Raw genomic sequence first — 15101 nt, 5'->3', positions numbered from 1 at the left:
GGGTGATTTATAAGAAAACCAACTTGATCACGAACTCAACATAGCGGTCAGGTGACAACCTGGTAATACTTCCGAGAAGATCTTCGGAAAATCACGAACCACCGATATGTTACTAAGCTCGAGAACAATCTCGCTTTTCAGAGCAAGATGATATGATCAAATAAGCAAGGGATTGAGTAATCCTCACTCATTAATCGAAGGGTGTACCAGAAATAAGGAGTAGGTAGCACAATCAATCTTAGGATGATGATTTAATAACCAACACGCTAAGGATGAGAATATTGTCCATTAACTACCAGGCAACATGGTTACTAGGAGTATTGATTTCACACATCATGGTTCACTTGTCGGCATTCCGGTTGTGACAACACGGGACCGAGGGATGAAAAATGATAGCGAGAAGTATCACTGCGTCAAGAATTCATAAGAGGTGGTGCAATTCTCATGACACTCTTGACGTAAAGATGGTAACACTCCAAGGTAGAACAGAACAAAAGCTGGAATTGCAATTGATCTGCGGAGTACAATTGCTTTGACCCAATCCTAGATATGGATGAGGTTCTGGAGTTTGTTTCTCCTAGTCATTTTGGAATAGAATGGCTTGAAGGACCACAAGAATAATAGGCATCGATAACATGAATGCACAGCTATTTTTGACTATCAACTAATAGAAGATGGTCGGAATACAACTGAAGAGGAACAACTCGAGGAACATATAATTTTCTGAGTTGTGGATGCATAGATTAGTATGTCGAGCAAAGCTCAACATTTCTTCCGGACAACCCATGCAGATAGGTAGGACTGGCAGATTCACAATGTAGAATGGAGAACTCATTAAGAGCACTCTGGTTGTGATCTTTTGATACAACAAACTTCTGCCATAAGTGGTTCATAGTATTTGGAAGAAGGAAATACCTCGGACCTCGAGGACTATCACAAAGGTTACTAATATCCTAAAGGAACTAGCAACACGATCATAATGAGGTAAGTAGGGTGAATCTCGGGTTCAAGAACCCATGAATAGAATACCTACCACTACATGGCATCACGGGATGCTTTTGAGAATGGTGGCCAGAATCATCACACCGGGAACACAAAAGATGGCTAGATTACTAGGTGACTCCCTAAAACACCTAGGGTCATAATAATAGATCCAACATATATGTCGAGGCAATAGAGTACCTCAACTGACCGGTTAGTGTGATTAATCTGGCCCAAATGGACATCAGGAACAGGAGGAAGGGGTTTGCAAATGCACCAGACTATTTAGAAACCTGGAATGACTCGGACAGCATAACGGCTATAAATGCTCAAAAAGATTTGAGACATCCTGCAAAATAGTGGTGTAACCACTTAACATCATCATATCAAGGGTCTGATTTGACTGACAACATACTAAAAGTAGTAGAAACTGAACTGAAACTCGAATCCAACAATCCTATAAGTCTACGGATTAGTAACATGTCATCCAGATAGATAGATGAGAAGGCCTAGTTCTTAATCCCCGTAGAAGAGAAGAGGATGACTCAGATCAGAAGGGCATAAGATATAAGGAGTAAAAAGAGCCTTACGTTCCCTTCCACAATCAATTCCCTTATATAACTAAAGCATTTCTAGACTCGACTTCGACCAGTTGGCTTGGTAAACCTACAGGCAGTCAGGCTCTGATACCAAAGCTGTCAGGACCCCGATTCCAAGTCACATCGATCTAGCCGGTAACACCTCATATCACTTTGCGGCCTCACGCATAGTATTCCCACGGGTGTCGCCTTACCATGGCCCGGGACCGTTTGCGCCTTTTGGCTCACGTATATGATAGTGTCGCTAGCATCCATATGGCAGAGAACCCGGGCCAACATGGCTAGTCGTGAACCCAAAGCGGCACTAACCTATGGGGACAGGCATACATGAATCACATCGAGCATGTCGGTCAGCAGCGTGTGAATCCGGGCTGTAGCACTGGGCTAACAGGACTCCGGGAACCCGGGCTGTAGCAGGCTAGGCAGGACTCCGGATGTCACCGCGTGACATTTCCCCGAAGGGACAGACATAGGAACGAAGTGAAACACATGCCGGCCAGTCAAGTGTCCTGAGCAGTAGTGCTGGGCTAGCAGGACTCCGGTGAACCGGGCTGTAGCGGACTACTATGGCTCATGGAAGCACTAGACTACATTTCCCCATAAGAGAGGCTGCCAAGAATAAACAACTAGATTGTCGGATCCCACACATACCAAGCATTTCAATCATACACACAATATGCTCGATATGTGTAAATACAACATGGCATCACAACATAACTCTACAACTCAAGTATTTATTCATTAGGCTCCGAGGAGCGAGATATTACAAACATGGGTCTCATGACCCAACAATCATAGCATACAATGCAAAGCACATGCGGAAGCTTAACATGTCTGAGTACAGACATCTACAAATGAAAAAGGCTAAGAAGCCTGACTATCTACCAGATCCTGCCGAGGGCACAAGATCATAGCTAAGGTATCAAGCTAAACGTCGAAGTCCACGCGGAACTACTAGCGAGACTGAAGCCTCTCTGCAAAAACATAAATTAAGCAAATGTGAGTACAATTGTACTCAGCAAGACTTACATCAGAACTAACTACATATGCATCGGTATCAACAAAGGGGGTGGTGGAGTTTAACTGCAGCAAGCCACTTTGACTCGGTGGCTAACCTGAACTACGACTGCAATCAACTCTTTGGGGTGGTGCACACGAGTCCACATATTCACCATTCAATACACCACTATGGAACTGCTCCCATCTCCCTACAGAAGGCCATCCATAGCACTCACACTTATCTTGCGAGTTTTAGAGTATCCACTTTCACTTGTCTATGAACTATGCAAGGGGTCCAAGTTTCCATATCCGAGGAATCCGGCTATTCGAATAGATAATGATAACCCTGCAGGGGGTGTACTTCTTCACACACGCTCCCACCACTTACCACCATATACACGTCATGTATCTCGGCAACCTTCAAGAGGAAGCCTGGCGAGGGTGTTGGCCACGGCCTACCTAAACACTTAAGTCTCTAGTCCAGGTTTATCGCCTATCCAGGTTCCATCCGTAGGGAGTCCGGCCGAGGTTTCCACATACGGCCCCGAACGATGTGAACAGGGTTCCCTAGACACCAAACGGGCGCCCGGTACACCGTGCCACGGTGTATCTACCGCAACATAGCCCACCCCTAGGGTCAGCACTACGCACGGCCGCCAACACATAACCTACAAACACCAGAAACTAGTTGCAACTCCTGGACAGAGTACTAGGGTGATTAAGAAGCCGAGAGGGTCAATTAAGGATCCCAATGAGTGGTAGTAGCTGTTCATGGATCACAGACACAGAACTCAGTTCCTGAGGACGACTACGATGAGACAACCCACCATGTACTCCTACATGGCCTCTCACCGCTACCTTTACCAAAAACGTATTCACACACTTAGCTCACACACGGTAGGACATGATCACACACCACCGATTCATTCCCGATGAATCAGACCTGAGCAACTCTATGTAATAGCAGGCATGACAAACAAGCATGAATGAGTAGGCACATCAGGGCTCAAACAACTCCAACTCATGCTAGTGGGTTTCATCTATTTACTGTGGCAATGATAGGTCATGCAGAGGATAAGGGGTTCAGCTACCGCAATAAGTAACAGATGAATCGTTGTTGTCCTAATGCAGTAAAAGAGAGCAGGAGCGAGAGAGTGGGGTTGTATCGGAATGAACAAGGGGATTTTGCTTGCCTGGCACTTCTGAAGATATCATTGGGTCTTCATCAGTGTCAACGATCACAGCGTCGGTACAATGTCTATCGAGAGGGGACAACCACCGGCAACAGAGAAGGAATACAATCAATGCAATGCACAACATGATGCATGACAACGACATGGCAATATGTTGTTGATTGAGCTAATGCAACTAGCAACACAATTAAATGAAGTTGGTTTGAACCCAAAGTTCAAATTCAAACTCCACATGTGGTTATTTAAATACCATTCATTTGATTTGTCCTAAACAGTGGCCTTAAGTTGTTCTAACATGCACGAAAATGGTACAGATGGATTCCTTGAATTTTTCTGATAATTTTTCATATATAATTTATTTCATTCTGAGTTATAGATAATTTTCTATGAATTTTAGAAGTTTTGGCTATTTTCTAGAATTTTCTAAATTATTATAATTTAAACTAAATCCATAAAATGTATTACTGTGTCAGCATGACGTCAAGGTGATGTCAGCAGGTCAAAGGCGTCGACCAGGCCAAACCTGACCAGTGGGACCCACTGGTCAGTGACCTAGTCAACTAACTAAGTTAGTTAGCCCTAACTAACTAGCCTGGGCCCACTGGTCAGCGACTGTAGTAACTAACCTAACTAGCTAATTAGCGCTAACTGGAGTAATTAGTCAGGCGGGGCCCGTAAGTCAGTGAGAGAGAGGGGGAGGTCAAATCGGGCAGTGGGGTCAACCCATGCCGGTCAACGGGTCAGGGGTCGCCGGCGTTTAGCCGCCGGCGACGGCAGAGACGGCGGGGCGGCTCGGAAATGCTCTACAGGGAACCATTCGATCCGTGGGTTGCACCTACGGGTTCCTGGGAGTGAGGCACATCCATTGGGGGTGGTGGTAGGAGCTGGGGTGGCCGAAAAAGTGGCCGGCGACGAGGTTCAGCGGCAGCAGCAGCTCGGGCATCCTCGGGATAGCGCTACAGAGCACGGGAGGGGGCGCTGCGGTTGTCTGCGGGCTCATGGGATCGTGCTGAGCACGATGGTGTGCTCGGACACGAGCTGCGGTGGCTGTGGCCACGGCGGCGACATCGCCGGCGGCGTGGAGTTCTCGGCCAAGATGGTGCTATGGCCTAGAGGTCAAAAACGACCAGGGGAAAAGGGGGAAACGACTCGGGGGCTCACTGTGGTGACGTAGGGATGGCCAGCGTGCTCGGGGAAGCGTCGGAGGCGACGAATTGACTGGCGAAGTCCGGCGAGCAGAAGCGGTGGTGACGAGCTCGAAGACGACGGCATGGTGATCCTCGGCTTGCGTGGCTTGGCGAGGAGGAAGAGGGGCACCAGGCGGAGCTCGGGGGCGCATTGGAGAGGCTCAAAGATGGCTGTGGCCATGGGGGAGCTCGTCGGCGGCGACGGCTGCGTTCGGTCACGCGCGTGAGAGAGAGACGGAGAAGGGGACGAGGGCGAGGGAGAGTGCGAGAGCGTCAAGGGGGTCCAGGGGGGTAGCGTGGCATCGCAGAGGGAGTCCGGGGCAACGAGGGGGCAGCCAGGCAGGCAGCTGCCGACGTGGCACGCCGCGGCGCCGTGGCTATCTTCTCCTCTGCCTTCTGGCAGGAGGAAGAAGACGCCCCTGCCCTAGGTGGCCGGCCAGGTGGCTGGGCTGCCAGGTGGGCTGGGCCTAGCACAGTAGTGGGCCGACAGGTAGGCTGTCAGGTAAGTGGCCCAAAGGACTTCTCTCTCTCTCTTCTAATTAAATTCTGTTTTCTATTTTTGTGTAACTTCTGAGCTTTATTAAAAAATACCAAAACGTTTCCAAAAATCCTGAAAATAATTGTGGGCTCTGTTAGGATTATTCCTAACAGCCCACACTTAAGTTCAGAATTAATTGAGCACTTAAAATAATATATAGCATTTAAATGCCCAATTGCAAGTAGCATATGATTTAATTCGGTGACCCTCTGTTGTCCTAGAAAAGTGTGCACCATTTTTGTCATAGGTTCTAAACCAAGGCAGAGATGATGAACATTTTAGAAGGGCATTTTGGGTTCAGTGAAAATGATTTTATTTGGACCCTAGTTGAATTTCATTTGCTGCCAGGGTTTATCAACCCCCATTTCAGGTTTCTGAGAAAAAGTAAACATGATGCATGGAGGTTATGCAAGGATAGGCAATACTAATCTAGGGCTGTGACACAGGGATAGTTGCACTTTCAATCTCCCCCTTTTTGGTAATTGATGACAACATGTAGATCAAAGCTTCGACAAGTGATAAGAAGATTGAAAAACATCGTCGCTTTGAGTAGTATGTGATAAGCAAGAGCTCCCCCTAAATTTGTGCATTATTTAAAATTTGCTTTTGAATGCAAATGCACAATCGATTAGGTTCATGGGTTATTCTTCCATGTTAGATGCATCTTGGTGGAGCGCTCAAAATGATAGAAATTAACAGCATGCACCCATCACCAAGCAAGTGAATGATCATATATGAGATATAACAGATAGCATCATTCAACCAAACATTAAGGTAGCATATGATCAACCACATGATCACATAAATATCTCACAAGGACATAAAAGTATCTCACACGAGCACACAAAGTTCAACCAAAAGCAAGAGAGAGATAAAAAAGCAAGATACTCTCTCTCGAAGCCTATGATCTATACATATTTCTCCCCCTTTGGCAACAAGTTACCAAAAAGTTCATAAAAATGCATAGTGCTATACATCTCTTAGGCTTGGTCTTCGGGAGGTGGTGTAGAGAGAACTCCAAAGACGAAGGCTTCTGATGACGTAGTTGGAGCTGATGGAGTGGGTGCTGGAGGTGGCACTGGAGCTGTAGCTGCTGGTGCTGACACTGAAGCTCTGGCATCTGAGACTGGCACTGCAGCAGACCTTGGACCTCGTGGCACATGCTTAAAGGCATCAGTAGTTGCCTTTCCTTTCCTCTCCTCTGCTTCCTCCTGAAGCTGCTCAACTGCAGTCTGAATCTCACTCACCTTCAGATCAAGATCATAGAATTTTGTCTCCACAATCCTCTCTAGGCTCTCCTGATTCTGAGTTAGGGTGGCCAAGCCCTTCTCAATCCTCGGTGTAGCTTGAATCAGATAGCCTAACTGATCTTGCTTGCTCTTCAGGAAGACTCGAGATGCCTTTTCAACACTTGGCATCTGGGCAGCTTTCTCAGCCTTTTCCTTGGCTCTCTTCTCCTGGACTTGAGCTGATGATGGTTCCTCATCATTCATCACAACAGTGTTGTCTTCGAATTCAGGATACAGAGGTAGATGCTCCTTGCCTGGCAAAAAAGTCCCTGTGCCCATCTTAGAATTGACGAGCTCTTGAATATGTGGAGCATATCCACAAATCCTCTTTTGATTAGCAGCAGTCCTCTTGATCGTTTCGGCAATCAAACTCATAACTTTAAACTTCTGGGGAACATCAAAAATTTGCAGCATGTTGATGGAGTGTCCTCTGATCATCTTGTGATCTCCTTATTTGGGTAGCAATGTGTGCCTTAAGATCCAGTTGATCGTAGGCAGACCAGACAACAAGAAATGCACAGATCCAAGCTTGTGAGTTTCCAAAGCCTTATCAGGGATCTCCTTGTACATGTTTGCCATTGAGTTGTGGTCTTTCTTCTTGGTGGCATACACATCCGAGTCATCTTCATGTTCTTTGGGGGCATTGATTAGCTTGGCCCATTCTTCAACTGTGGACTGGTACCTGGTATGCTCACACATCCAAACTATCCTTCCATCTGGATAGAAGTGGGCAGTGGAGTAGAACTACATGATCAACTAATCATTCCACTTGGTGAGCTTTTGTCCAATGAATTCATCAACTCCACATGCCTTAAAGTTGTCATACACTCCAGGGAAGTGATCTTCATTTTCCCGGATGAATTCCCAGTCCAATCATTTCATGTCACACACTATGGGCTTCTTGTCAAGCAAAATTGTCTCATAGAAATCTTGTTGTTCCTTTGTATGGAAGCTGTAGTCAACTGCAATCCTCCTCCTAACAGCATATGGATCAGACTGTCTCCACAACCTCAGTCATGCATCTTTCCTGATGTGCATTTCCTCAGCGACTGGATGAACATCATTATGGTCAGGAATTTTTGGCTTCAACTTCCTCAAAACAAGAGAATCATCTTCCTCTTCTTCAGCTTCAGGCACTGGGGCCTTGTTCTTCTCCTCTGTAGGTATACTCTTGGTGTTCCTCTTGGGCTTTGGGGATTTCCGAGAAGTAGCCTTGGGAGCATATTTGGGCTTAATTGCGTCTCCCATAAGCTTCTGAGCCTTAGGAGCTGGTGCAGCATCCTCTTCCTCCTCCTCTTCTTCTGGATCTCTCATAATGGAGGATCTTCCAAGCACTCTGGCAGTGGTCTTCTTGACCCTTCCCTTCCTTTTCTTTCCTTATCCAACAATCTCTTCAGTTGACTTGGAGGTTTCAGCAGTTGAGGCTCTCACCTTTAAGGTTGGCACCCTCTTGGCAGGGGCCTTCTTGTGCAAGCCAGGCTTAGTTGATACAATTGTGACATACTCCTTCTTCAGCACCTTCTTCTTGGAGCTGACTTCCTCCTCAACAGCCACATAATCCTCATCTTCAGAGTCTGAGGTTTTCTTCTTCCTTGTTCTGGTGGCTGCCTTGATAAACTTGCTTGGTGTGCTCCTGCTGCCATCATCAGAAGTGCTAGAGGGGCTAGTGTCCTCACTCAAATGTACCCGTTCCTCTGACTTGGTCTGGCTGTCGCTCTGGTCAGACATTTCTGCAAACTTACTGACAGCAGACTTCATGAATAGATATGGATGAGGTAGAGTGGATGAGCATCACAAAGTGCAGAGTTTTTGCAAAAAGAATGACTTAAAAACTTAGTTTTAGTTTTTCACAGAAAGCATTTCGAAGCTACCGATTTGTAAACTCGGTGATACCGAAGCAGATTTTGGAACCTAAACTAGTGAACTCGGTCAGACCGAGTCACAGTTCGGTGGCACCGAGACTGCTACGGTTTCACAAAGAATCGAAATCGGTCACACCGATTTGCAGTTTTTGGTCAGACCGAAAGTGCAACTGCAATGGCCTAAGCTAAATCGGTGAGACCGATTTCTACAATTTGGTCGGTCCAAGATGAGTCCGGTGGAGACCTAACCCTAAATTTTCAAATCAAACCTAAGGGATGTTCTCAGTGGATAGATTGATTGCATACGTGGTCATGATCATGGCAAAGTAATGTGCTATGAATCGGAGTTAAAGGAATAGCACAATGGATCAAACTCATACTGTCGTGGATTTGTCACGGCAGATGTCCTAGTGAAAGGACTTAGTCGTGGAGCCATCGCCACGGGTTTACTTGAAGGGGTTAAAACGGACACAAAGACACGAGGGTTTATACTAGTTCGGCCCCTTCGATGAAGGTAAAGCCTACGTCTAGTTGTGATGGAATTGATATGGTCTCGATGGCTAGGGAGCAAACAAGCTTCGCCCAGGCTCGAGTTGTCATTGTCTGTCTTGAACCGCCGCCGGGTCGTCCCCTTATATACATGGGTGACGCCCGTCGGTCCATAGAGTCCCAACCGGTTCATATTCGTATCCTGGTTGGTATCTCTCTATTCCTAACTTACAATACAAGTTATACATCAGGTCGGTTTACGGCTACAGATTCTAAACCGACTATAGGCCTTGGGCCTTCATCTGCTTATACCACTAATGAAGTTAACCCGGCCCAAGTAGGCCGGTTTACGCCTAGTGGTAATATCCCCAACATTAGGCCCCAGATTGATTTGAACTGGTTCATGTCAATCCTTCACAAAATCTTGTATCTTGAGCATCTCCTGGTAATTGGTAAACCGCCATGTTGTCATCATTTCTGGTTGTTGTAAACCGGCATGACGTCATCATGAAATTTGTCATTTATAACGCCCTCTTTTAACGGCAGCTCCTGGATCCGCGCGCTTGACCTAACTCTGTTGCCTTATAAATAAGACCGAATGGTCATCTCCTTTCTTTTCCCCTCATCTCTTCTTCTTCGTCTTCCTCGCGTCGCCAGCCTTGGAGCTCCGCCGCCACCGTCGACCTCTGCTTCGTCTTGGGCCGCTGCATCAACCTGAGCGCACCAGAGCACTGCGGTATCGTTCCGCATCTTCTCCGTTCCCAGTAAGCTTTCTCCTCTTCTTGACCTAGATCTGTTCTTAGGGTTCCATGTTCGTGCTGTGTTCGTCACTTGCTCATACTTGTATTCCGACTCTTGGATGAATCTGTAATCTCCCGCTGTGTTCAGTAGTAATCTTTAAGCATCCGCCTGTTATTTCTTATCTAAGCCCATAGACCTCACGCACATACCCGCTCAATGGTTCACTTCCGTTCCGCCTTACTCTTCGGAATATTTTCTGTTTTTGTAAGCTCGCTGTAGATCCGTGGCTGTAATAAGATCTTGTGAAACCTGTTTCTGTATACCTAGTTGTCCATAGCTTCAATTTCTTCCGATGCTTAGGTCAGGCGGTTTAACTTATCATAGAAAAAAGTTACTAAACCGGTGTATACCATTAGTCCCCTGGTTGAACCGCCAGAATCCACATGATGCCGCATTGTGGAAGACCGGTTTATCATAGTTTAGATCAACACCTTCTTTTACCCAGCGTGTTCTTGAACCAGATCATCTATTTCTTGTAGATCTCGCCATGGCCAAACAAGTGTATGAGTGCAATTGGGTTCCTTCTCGCGTCACGGAATCACAGTTGGATGATCTAGTCTTGATCGGCGCTTTAGACAGTAAAGATACGATCCACTGGAGGGTTCCTGGAAATGAATGTCCACCTACCCCCCAGGAAGGAGAGGTTGTAGTCTTCGCAGATCACTTGGCCCGGGGCTTCAAACCGCCCGGCTCTAAATTTTACCGGGATGTATTAGCCAATTTTCAGCTCCGTCCATAGGATATTGGCCCCAACTCTGTTACCAATCTATGCCACTTTCAAGTGCTCTCTGAGGTATACTTTCAAGAGGAGCCTTCAGTTGAATTGTTTAGAGACCTCTTTCATTTAAACCGTCGCACTGAATTCACCGATGGCCCCAACACTGAATTGGGCGGTATGGCCATTCAGAAGAGGAAGGAAATCACTTATCCCCACGTCAAACTCCATACTCACCCCAAGGAGTGGAATGCAACTTGGTTTTATTGCAAGGATACCTCCCCTGACAATGAAAATCCCTTGCCTGGTTTCCGTCCGGAACGGCTCAGCAACACGCACCCTTTTCCACAAAGACTAAGCGCCAAGGAAAGAATTAAATACGCTCCGCAACTGTCCAAGCTCCGAGCTTTTATGGCCAACGGCTTAACGGGAATAGATCTTGCACGCTGTTGGATATCATGGAGCATACTGCCTCTGAGCCGGCGCTCCAATTTGATGTGCAAGTATACTGATAGTGTCGATGACCCACTCCGACACACTAAAATCCAACTCCCTGATGACAAAGTCACAGAATCTGTGAAAAAGATGCTGAATGAACCGGAGCACCTCTGTGCTCAAACCGGTCTGCCTCCTTACTGCACCACCAACAAACCGCCAGCGGTAATATTTTAATTGCTCTATTGTTGAACCGGTTACTGCTTTATATGTTTGACATTTAATTACTGCTGATCCAGGGCGATAATCCGTTTTGGAGCAAGAAACTTCCTCAAGACAAAACGGAGAAAGCAGGGCGGCCAATCCGTCCCAAGACCAAGTTTATTAAGAAGCCAGCTCATAAGAGAAAAACCACCGCTTCATCTGATCCAGCTATTGATGATGATGTGGGTAACCCGAACCTTGAGGTAGAACTTGACTCGCTTGGCTTATTTTTTACACGCCTTATTGATGATGATGCTTGTCAGGATGACGCTGAAGCCAGCAATGCGGAATTCGTTGAGGTAACTATTCTCTCTTCCGATTCAGAAATCTTGCCTTTGCCAAAACTTCGAAAGGCAAACCGGAAAGTTAAATTTTCTCATCCTCTTGCTTATTTGGATCCTAAATTTCATATGAAGATTCAGCAACATGAAGTTCGCCGCACAACCCGGCACAGTGGCCAGGTAGTTACCTCCACCGATTTACCAAACAGTCCGGTTCGAAAACGCCGCTCCGAGATCTCTGACCTTTTTGTTGATTTACATCCTAAAGCGGGTTTCTTCCGTCAACCTCTTAACCCATCCGACTCCAATTATCAGGTTACTTCTCATTCATCTTCTGGTGAATCGTCGGCCACTCAGCTGCCACCGTTAAAAATGGTTCTTGGGTAAGCTAAGCTGAACATATGCTTCCGGTACACTATATAATGGCTTATGCTTTTCCTTGACTCTTTGGTTTTCTTTCAGGGCCAAACCTAAACCGAGCAAGAAATCCCGCCTGGATAAAGCGGTCGAAGATGATGTAGCCCAAGAACATGACAAAATGCCAGATCTTGAGACATTTGCTCCTGAAGATATTCCCAATGATCCTCCTTTACAAGACGATGCTATTCCCGAAGAGAGGCCTATTAATACTTCAGTCTCTGCTGACCCGCCTGTCAGCTCCGTCCGGATTGAGAAATCCCACAGCCCTGTTGACAAACCGATCACACAAACCGCCGAGTCCAAAGATGATGATGTTGTGATTACCGGTGTAGGCCGCTTTGAACCCGGGAATCCTGTCACCTTAACCAAGCATAGAAGAGGATTTTTCCGCTCTGAATAAAGAAAAATGGGATGTTGAACTGGAGACATATGCTGCTCTGAGCGCCCAAGATCTTCATTCCGGCTATCTAAACCGGCTTTATACTAGCCGTGACTGTGAAGCTGGTCTGGTAAAAATGATGAGGGATAAATTTGAGGTAACTTACTTCTTTACTGCCTGCCTTTGCACCAATCCTCCTAGCCCCCAAGGGTCGGTTTGTAGCCTTTGTCAAACCGGGACTTGAATATGATCCCCAACACTTTTGAAATCCATTAATATAGCCCCCAAGGGCCGGTTTAACTTAGCAGAATTAGACCGGGGCTCGGACAGAAAAACTATCCTTAGAACATAATTTGATCAAATAGCCATTAGCCCCCAAGTGCCAAGTTGAATACCTGTATTGAGCTTGGGACTTCGCAATCTAATAACTTGATGAAAATTGAAGGTGCATTAGCCCCCAAGTGCCAAGTTGAATACCTGTATTGAGCTTGGGACTTCGCAATCTAATAACTTGATGAAAATTGAAGGTGCATTAGCCCCCAAGTATCAGGCGTATAACTTTGTTTATGTGGTTGATACTTCAATTTCTTTGAACCGTTTGTTGAAAGCTAAATGTTGTCTGTATGCAGGCTGAGGTGAGAATCAAGGAGGACCGGATTGCCGATTTGCAGGAGGCCTTGAAAACCCAACAGACTAAAATAGACAAGGCAAAGGAAGAACTAACCAGCGCCTTGAGCACCGCTGAACAGCTGAAGAAGGGTTTCAAGAAAGAGCGGGCTGATTGGGCCACTGAGAAGGCCGCTTTAACCAAAAGAGCGGAAAATGCTGAAGCTGCCCTTAAACCGGTGGTGGATGAACTTACGGCCGTAAAGCAGCAAATACACTCCATGACCGCTGCAATCTTTGGTAAGCTCCTTTTAACCTCTGTGATAATTTTAACCTGCTGTAATGTAAATCCGGTGTGAGACCGTCCCTGTATTGTTGTAGGCACACGCATTGGGCACTTAGGAAATGATGTGCGGAAGAAACTGAAGGCTGCCTACACCTTAGTGGAACAATTATATACCGGAGCCCAGCGGATCATCACCACAGCCTCTCATAACAACCCGGCACCTTCTTTAATCCAGGACACTCTTAACAGGTTGTCGATGCTTCTGGCCCGGATGGAGGAGCTGAAGAAATCTGCTGCTTGAACCGGAGCTATTAACGCTTTGATCCGGGCAAAGGCATGGGTGCCAGATTTCGATCCTGTGGAAGCATCTCAAGGCTATCCCAGCCTGAAGGAAGATGGCTCTGAATTTAACGAAGAGGATTTAAGGGCAATAAACCGTGCAGTGCGCCCTCTGGCTTGTCAGCTAGCTGAAGAGGCAGACTTGACGCATTATCAAGCACAATACAATGACCAGAACAAGCGAGTGCCTGCCCCAACTCTTGAAGCGGAGAATCTGATCCCTCCAATCCGTAAGCACACTTACGCTCCTGATATTGAACCGTCTTCCCTAATCCATGAAGAGGCTGTTTTCCAAGCTTTAATGGGAATCGACTGGACCACTGTTGATTTCCAGCCAATGGGTAGAGACGAGGAAGCTGAAGTGGCGGATGATGAGGAGCAGGCTTGAACCGGAAGCCGGTTTGGATAGCTGTCTTTGGCATCTTTCCAAAAGAACAATGATCTTATTTGGGCACCGTGCTGCCTTGTAATAGAATAGTTAATACTTCTGCCTTGAATATGCCTTCGCGCATAAGTACTGAAGCTTTTGTTCGAAAAACTTCAATTCATATTTCCTGCCATGTCTGGGCATGAAGCTGGCTTAGCCAAGCTTGAAGCGGAGGTTTTATAAACCATTATTGTCAATAAGGGGGGAGAAAACAGCTCCCATAAAAGAAAAGGTAAACGGGCATACTTCTCCGGATTAAAGGGGAATCAAATCCATCGGCTGAACCGGAAAAAGGGTGTTTGCTGACATAAAAGAAATCCAACAAAAACAAAGAACAAACAAACCATGAAAATAACATGGAAGCAAAGGCAATGATAAAAACCATTTGCAAAAAATATGCTATACTGAGCTGATCAGATGGTGTTACCATGGTCGGACAGGACCAAGCCCCCAATAGGAGTGACAATGATTCAAGTCAGCCAGGTCCCCAAATGATTCGTGGCATATATGCCAGATCAAGAGGCATGGCAATGGTTCGGGTTCGACCAAGCCCCCAAGTGATTTTGTGGCCTTAGGCCGATCAAGAGGCGTGACTGGTTCAGACGTGACCATGTCCCCAAGTGATCTGGTGGCTGTCGCCTATCAAAAGGTGTCGCGTTGGTTCGGACACGACCAAGGCCCCAAGTGATATATAAAAAGCAAATGTCAAGGGGAAAACCGGAGGCCGCTTTAAAAACAGAACCACTCCAGGTAACCACGCATGATAAGAAAGACAGAGACCCCGCTTTAGCTGAAGCTCCGGCTTTATTATATCAAAGATAATATATACACGGTCATGATATGTACATAGATAGAGCCGATGGCTCAAGTGTAGTAAGGCCGAAGATGAGCTATATTCCACGGCCTGTTGGTCTCCTCCTCTGATGTACGTGAGTCTTTATGCTCTCGAATATCAATCAGATAGTATGACCCGTTGTGCAAATTCTTGCTGACCACGAAAGGTCCCTCCCA

Source organism: Triticum aestivum, chromosome 3A (genome assembly GCF_018294505.1).
Source record: "Triticum aestivum cultivar Chinese Spring chromosome 3A, IWGSC CS RefSeq v2.1, whole genome shotgun sequence".
Taxonomy (NCBI): Eukaryota; Viridiplantae; Streptophyta; class Magnoliopsida; order Poales; family Poaceae; genus Triticum; species Triticum aestivum.
Note: the sequence above shows the minus strand (reverse complement) of the source record.